We start from the raw sequence: 6,995 nt of genomic DNA, 5'->3' as shown, positions 1-6,995 counted from the left end.
TCAACTTTATCTCTGCTTACCACTAGGGATTTAGAAATAAGACTAATTTCATGCCCAATCATTTAAAAACATGAATTCAGATATTGCTGAATTGGCTTGCACTCAGGTTCCAGAGGCTATGCCTCCCCTACTTGGCTCAATCATAGAAGATTTGTGCTTCATTTCAACATTCATTTAACAAATACTGAAGACCTGCTCTGAGCAGAGAACGGTCCAACCCTAGGAATTCTAAGGCTGGTCCCTGCTATCCAGATGGTCACCCGATTTGAGGACAAATACACTTGAACAATTAAGTCACCATACAAGGCAGTTTATACATGTTGATGAGAGAATCCAACTAAAAGAGTTTGAGGATTTCAGGAAAGAGATCTTCATGAACTGGAATGAGCTGGGCAGTTTCATGAACTTGAGCTGACTGCATAGAAAGGTAAGCATTCTAGATGAGAAAAATAGCTTAAAAACAAGAGTGGGTAGAGAAATGGGTGAGCTGTGTTTCAAAGCACAGTGATGAGAGGCTTGGATAAAACAAGAAGTTTTCACTAGAGAATTCGCTATTTAAGAGGTGCCTGAGAGAAATTCTAGCTGCTGAGGAAGATGCTAGGGACAGATTCTGGAAGGCCATGAATGAGTTTAGATTTTATCCGATCGGTGAAGAACTCCTGAATATGTCTGAGCAAGGTAGTCATAGATCGAAAGTATTGTTCAGAGACAGCCGAGCTGGTGTTATGTTGGGGTAAGGACCAGGAATGGGGTATAGGAGACTTGTCAGGAGGCAGATAAGCCACAACAGAGGGATGAGAAGGCAGTGGTGCTGCCTCTAGGATGTAGAGGTGGGGCAGGCAGTGGAGGTGGGGGCAGACAAGTGAGAGTAGAGGTGGAGTCAAGAGAAAGAGACTCCTACTGTTTGGAAAGCTGAAAGGGCCATTCTCAAAGCTTCGGAGGGTTTGAGGTAATGGAAGCTGACAGCTCCACAAAGATTCCACCTTCCACCTTTCGAATACCTTGCACCAATACGAGTCCACCATTCAACCTATCTTGTCATCACTGGTGCTTGAAGCTGCAGGACAACCCTGCCAGCAACCAGGTGTTGTTCTGCTCTGCTCATCTCCTAGTGAGTGACTGGGCAGGGGAGGGGAGAAGGGATATTTTAGCTCCATAGGCTGACCCCTCACCCTCTGACCTCACCCTTTAGTGCTACTCCATGGCATCCAGCCCACAGCTTCTAGTGAAGCAAGGCAGAATGGGGGATGGCAGCCAAGCTATCAGTTCTCCCCCTGTCGGTCCAGGCTTCATCCCATCAACTTCCCCTGGGCTGGCCACAATCAAAACCTCTTGAAGCTCAGGAAGGTGAACTTAAACTGGTCTCCAAAGAGAAGCAGGTTATGTCTCCCAGCTGACTAAATAGAGCTTTCTCTTCAAGGCAGCTTAATCTGCAATACTAGTTAATACATAATTCAAAGTGGAAAGCGTGTTCCTTGACTATAGCAAGGCAGCTACTACCAAACAAAGTTATCCTTTCATAACTTTGCCCTCTTACTGACAAGTACTCTGTAATCAGTCCCATTTCTAGGGGCTATGTTTGAAGAAGCAAGTGTAAGGACTTTTCTGTCCTTGCAGTTACAATGGTGAGATTTTAACTGCACAGTCCCCACCCTGCCCCACCCCCTTGGGTGGAAGAATCATTTTCATTTCAAAATAAGGAGCCCTTGCTCTGGTCACAGCACGGCAGGCAGCCCCTACTAACGGACCAGCTTCTTTTATGCTGGCTCAAAGTTTAGGGTTAGGAGGGCACACCATAACGATAACCGAATATCAAACCAGACCTGGAGATGCTTTTCTCGGAATCCTGAACAGAAAAAGTTCTTCCCAGCCATCTTTCCTTTCTCTCCCTCCCCTAGGCAAATGCAAAAAAAAAAAAAAAAAAAAAATTCCAGGCAACATTCAACCTTCTTGATGGAATATTATGCAGCTACTAAAAATTATGTTCACGAAGAGAATGTAGGAATATGCAAAAACATTTATAACGCAATGTTTAGTAAAAAAAGGCAGAGTACAAAATGGTTATGTCTGACTACATTTACATTTGCTTTTAAATCCTACGAATTAAAAGGCGAAATTCATCCTGATATTAAGATCAGATTTGTTTGGGTGATGGAATGATGGATTATTTTCTCTTTGCCTTTTTCTCTATAGTCTCCGAATTTTCTATTAATAAATATAAAATTTTGTAACAAAAAGGTATTTTGAAATTATATGACTTGTGAGTTCACAGAATTTCCTTCTAAGCTGAGGCTGGAGGAGGGTGGAGCCTCATTCATACATGTGTTCATGTGAAAAAGGTTTGGCAACTTCAGTCTACAAAGAAAGTAAAGTTGGGAAGGCCAGGATACAAGATAAGATCAGTGGTAGTCGAAACTCATGTAATTTACTTTATTTAAATCCCTTCCACTGTTCCTTCGAGAGAATTCTGAAGGGAAGTGGGGGAGTATGTAGAGCTGTGTTAGCTCATCGAGCACCTTTGAGCGAATTAGAAAAAAGATCCCCTTCCTCTTGGCAACATAGCCAGGGAACATGATTTGCCTGGTGCACCCCAACTGGTGTCAATCCGTACTTACCCCCTCAGCTGGGATCACAGTGATCCTGGGTAAAAGAGGGAGGCGCACATACATGTGGGCTCTAGGAGTACCCTGAAAAAGGTATTCCCAAGACTCCTGCCCGAGGGAGCCCCAGGGAGAGGTTGTCTCTTTCGGATGTTGAAAACCTAGCCCTGAACAAGTACCCGTGTTCATGTCCACTCCCGCAGAGCACATAACTGTCATCAATGGACACACGCATGCTCGCTCATTACACAGGTGTGCACACACTTTCTCAAACCTTAATGTAACACAATCCCAGTCCATAGTCAGGGGAACAAATCACTTAAGGTAACGTTGTTCCAATTCATTTGGCTCTTGTTACAATAACATCAACCACAGTTCCTAAATGTGCTGGTGCTTCAGCTTTATGTCTTTTTTCTTGATTAAAAGACATTGTTAGTCACTGTCCCAAAGGAGGTCCAAAGCTGGATCCTCCATAAAAGCAATTATAGAAGAGCCAAAGGTAGGGGGAGTTCTTATCAGCTCTTTTGTGGGCAGGGATGCCCCCAAAGTATGTTCTACTATCAGATTTTTTTGTTGTTGTTGTTAGGACCCCTTTTCCCCCAACACATACACACCTTCTTTTCTCACCTGGTAAGCTAACGCAGTGGTTCTCATGTCTGGCTGCTGCACATTAGACTTTTAAAACCTGGGGAACTTTTTTAAAAAACACAAATGCCCGGACCCTATCCCGGGTCAATTTAGTCAGAATCACTGGGGGTGAGCCCCAGGCTTGAGTTGTGTTTCCGGGTATTTTTTTTAAAACTCCCTAGGGGGCGATTCTATTATGTATCCAGCACAGAAAACACATCTTGAGGATTCATCTCAGCTGAGATTTGCAAATGCATTTTTGGCACTGGGGGGGACAGCAGAGATCCAGCCAATCCAGGAGGTGAGCTCTCGAGTATATGAGTGTCTATCCATCTTCCTCTAGTGCCGTCCCTGCCACATCTGTTTGAATTAACTGACCTTAAAAACTTAATAAGGAGCCAGAAGGAAAAAAAAGGAGAAAGGATGCTGATTGAACTGAAAATTAGGAGGGAGAGCCCAGGAGAAACACTGAGGTGGACAGGAGTACATGGGCCAGGTCAGTCCGCAGACCTTTGTAATCTAGCTGGAATTGGATACAATCTTTTTGTTGGCAAAGGCGCTTTGTCCAGGAGAACTGGAGAAAAACCAGCTAGCCCTTGCCAGTGGTAGGACAGAGATGCCACAAATGACTTGGATTAGCTTTTGTTTTCTAAACGACAGAATGTTTGCTCTTTGGGGGCTTTTCCTACTCAAAGGATAGGTTAGGGTAGTGGGCATGAGGGGCTCTCTTTGGGGGCATGGGGTTCCCATGACTATCTCTCCCGTGGTCCTGGCTTTGGCCACATAGAAATATCCACACGGCTGATGCTAGAGCCTTGTTCTTTGCAGTCTCTGAACAACACTCATAACAGTTTCTTTGGAGAGTGGAGGGTACTCAACCCACCCTAGCTCTTTGAAGCATCAGCGCTACTTTTAGTGGAGATGGCCTATTTTCAGGATGGGCCTTCTCTAGGATTGATGGCCTATTCTTTTAGTGGAGATGGCCTATTTTCAGGATGGGCCTTCTCTAGGATTGATATAGTCACCATAGGTTTTGAAGATCTGAAAGTGGTAAATGATCTAATAAAGGTTGTATTTGTGTGTGCGGGGGGAGGGGGTAGTTTGTTCAAGTTATAGAGACTCTGGACAAGTGCACTCACATCTCCCCTTTTTTCCTACTCTACTCATTTGTAAGATCTTAACCTCTATGAACTTTATTTTTCCTTCTGTAAACGAGGGCCATTAATCCCAGTCTCATTTTTTTCTCTCAAGGAGTGGTATGGAACAGAGCTATTAATTTATATATGTGAAGAATATATGCAAGAAATAAGTTTAAAATTATCTATTGTTATCATTCTGAATATGAAATCTGAGAACTGAAACCCTGCTTATAGAGGATGACAGGATAAAACAAACAAAAACAATAACAAACAAAAACAAAAGGGGACATTTCTGGGCTCTGACTGGAGTTCATGGGAAGAATCGCTATATTTTCTATGACACGCACACAATGTGGCTCTCTGCCTCCTCCACTCCCAGAAAGGCAGTCTTAGGTGTCTACTATCTTAGCTACCCCCAGAAAGAAGAACAAGCCTTTCAATAAGCAATTTACAAAAGCTGTCAAAGGAGCAGGTGGGCTAGGGAACTCTAGTCAATCTCAACTCCAATTGCTGGGCAAACTACAAGGTCAAACATAAGACATATAATAAATTCTGGTGTTTGAGGTTGAGTTTTGATATACGAGGACACTATCTGGAGGGGACCAGGGCTGAAGTTTAACTTGACATAAGTTGTCCATTTAAACAAGCACAGGGGAACTACTTATATATATTTAGTTTTTACTAGTTAGAAATCTAGTATCAATTGGGTAGCAACAAAGCACAGTGACTAAAAGCCCAGTCTTGGGAGCCAGACTGCCTGAGTCCAAATACTGGTTTGGCTACTTCTCACTAGCTATGTAATCTGGAGCAAGTAATTAGTCTCTTGTGTGTCTCAGTTTTCCCTTCTGTAAAATAGGGATACTAATAATACCTACCTCACAGGCCCAATGTGAGAATTTAGTGAATATATGTATGTCGCAGAATAAGCTCTTTATAGTGTTAACTGATAATTACATCCAATGATGTAGAGCTACTGCAATCGTGCAACCCAGGTTTAACAGAATGAACTGATCTGATACTTTGAGGGGCCATCGGACCCTACGTCCTGAGTCTGGTTTGGGACCTGTGCTCACTATCCTGGGGACACTCCAACCTCCATGAGAAGGCATACCCTAACACTCAGGACAGAGTCTCAGAGGCCAGAGTCTGGTAAAAGCTCTTGTTAATGGGCTTGCAGGGGTTCAGAATTTCTTTCCAGGGTGAGTACTTGTAAGCCACCAACTAGTATTTTCAGCTGGATATGGCTGCTGGTAAGTGTACCTACAAAGCATGTTACTGTGCCCGTACTGGTGGTTTTGGTACATGGAAAACTCCGGTCCCTGAAGACTTCCTAGTCCTGAGTTATTTAGAGAATGGTGTTAACATTTCACTGTAAAGACCGAACCTGCATTTCATGGATTTTAAAGCAATGTCAGCTGAGGATAGGGGAATGTAGATCAGCACAAACTTTCTGGTGAACATTTTGATACTAACATTTAAAATGCTCAGAGCTTTTGATCCAGCATTCCAGCATCTTAGGACATATCCTATAGGAATGCTTCCGTATGAAGAGTTATGTTTAAGAATCACTTTAGAATCATTGGAAATTAGAAACAACTCTACTGACCATCAAGTAACAAATGCTTAAACCAGCTATAGCTCACTTGTGCAACAGAAGACATACCACCATCACAAAAGAGAAGGATCTGTAACTACTGAGAGGAGACCATCTCCAAGGTATACATAACTAAAAAAAAAAAAAGAAAAAAAAGAAAAAAAAATATATGACACTATTTACGGTCATAATCGTGTTTTTGTTGTTGAAAGCAGTGATGTCTTCATTTGGGAAAAGAGTGAAAAAAGGAAAGAAAGATCTGGAGGGAATGTTTGTCAGTGGTGATCTTGGAGTAGGAGTGGAGCTGAAGTGGGAATTTTTCTTTGGTATTATTAAATTTGTTATAATTACGTAATATATGTAATCAGAAAACACACGTGCACACACATGCAGTCAGGGCATCCATACCTGAGGGCTTCTACTCCTCACACTCTCAGAGAGCAGAGGCCAGCAAAGGGGTTCCGATAGGCACCCTCAGCATGCGTCAGCAGAGAGGAACCGACTTCGTCATGGGACTCAAATGCCGGGGCTCACGTGTGTATATGAGCCCCTGAGGGTGCTTCTTGCACTGGGCTCTACTAGAAAGGCCATTGTTTCTATACTAATTTTGGGCAGAGAGACTCCACAGTATTCAGATGTTCAAAAGAGTCTGCCTGGGACCCAGGAGACTCAGGGCCAAATCCTACCAAAGGGGAATAACAATAGCTTGCTTCCCTTATACAGGATGTTGTGAGAATTAGAGAAGCTTATGGATGAAAAACAACTTTCCAGACTAAGGGAAACAGAGCGACTAACTGATCGTGCTATTCTGTGCCCCACAGGGACTGCAGAGGGTCATCTGGAGGCGGGACCAGAGGAGATGGTCTTTTAAGTACCTTCCTTTTGGAAGGCATAGCCCCTTCCAAAGCTGATGTGAGGGTCTGCATTCCCTCCTCACTTGCCAGGTACAGAGGCATGTGGAGCACAGCCCTGAGATCTGCCAGCAGGGGAGGGAGCAGCAGCCAATATTCAAGACAACTTCCCAACCCCCAAGGA

Source organism: Pteropus alecto, unplaced genomic scaffold, assembly GCF_000325575.1.
Source record: "Pteropus alecto unplaced genomic scaffold, ASM32557v1 scaffold42, whole genome shotgun sequence".
Classification (NCBI taxonomy): Eukaryota; Metazoa; Chordata; class Mammalia; order Chiroptera; family Pteropodidae; genus Pteropus; species Pteropus alecto.
Note: the sequence above shows the minus strand (reverse complement) of the source record.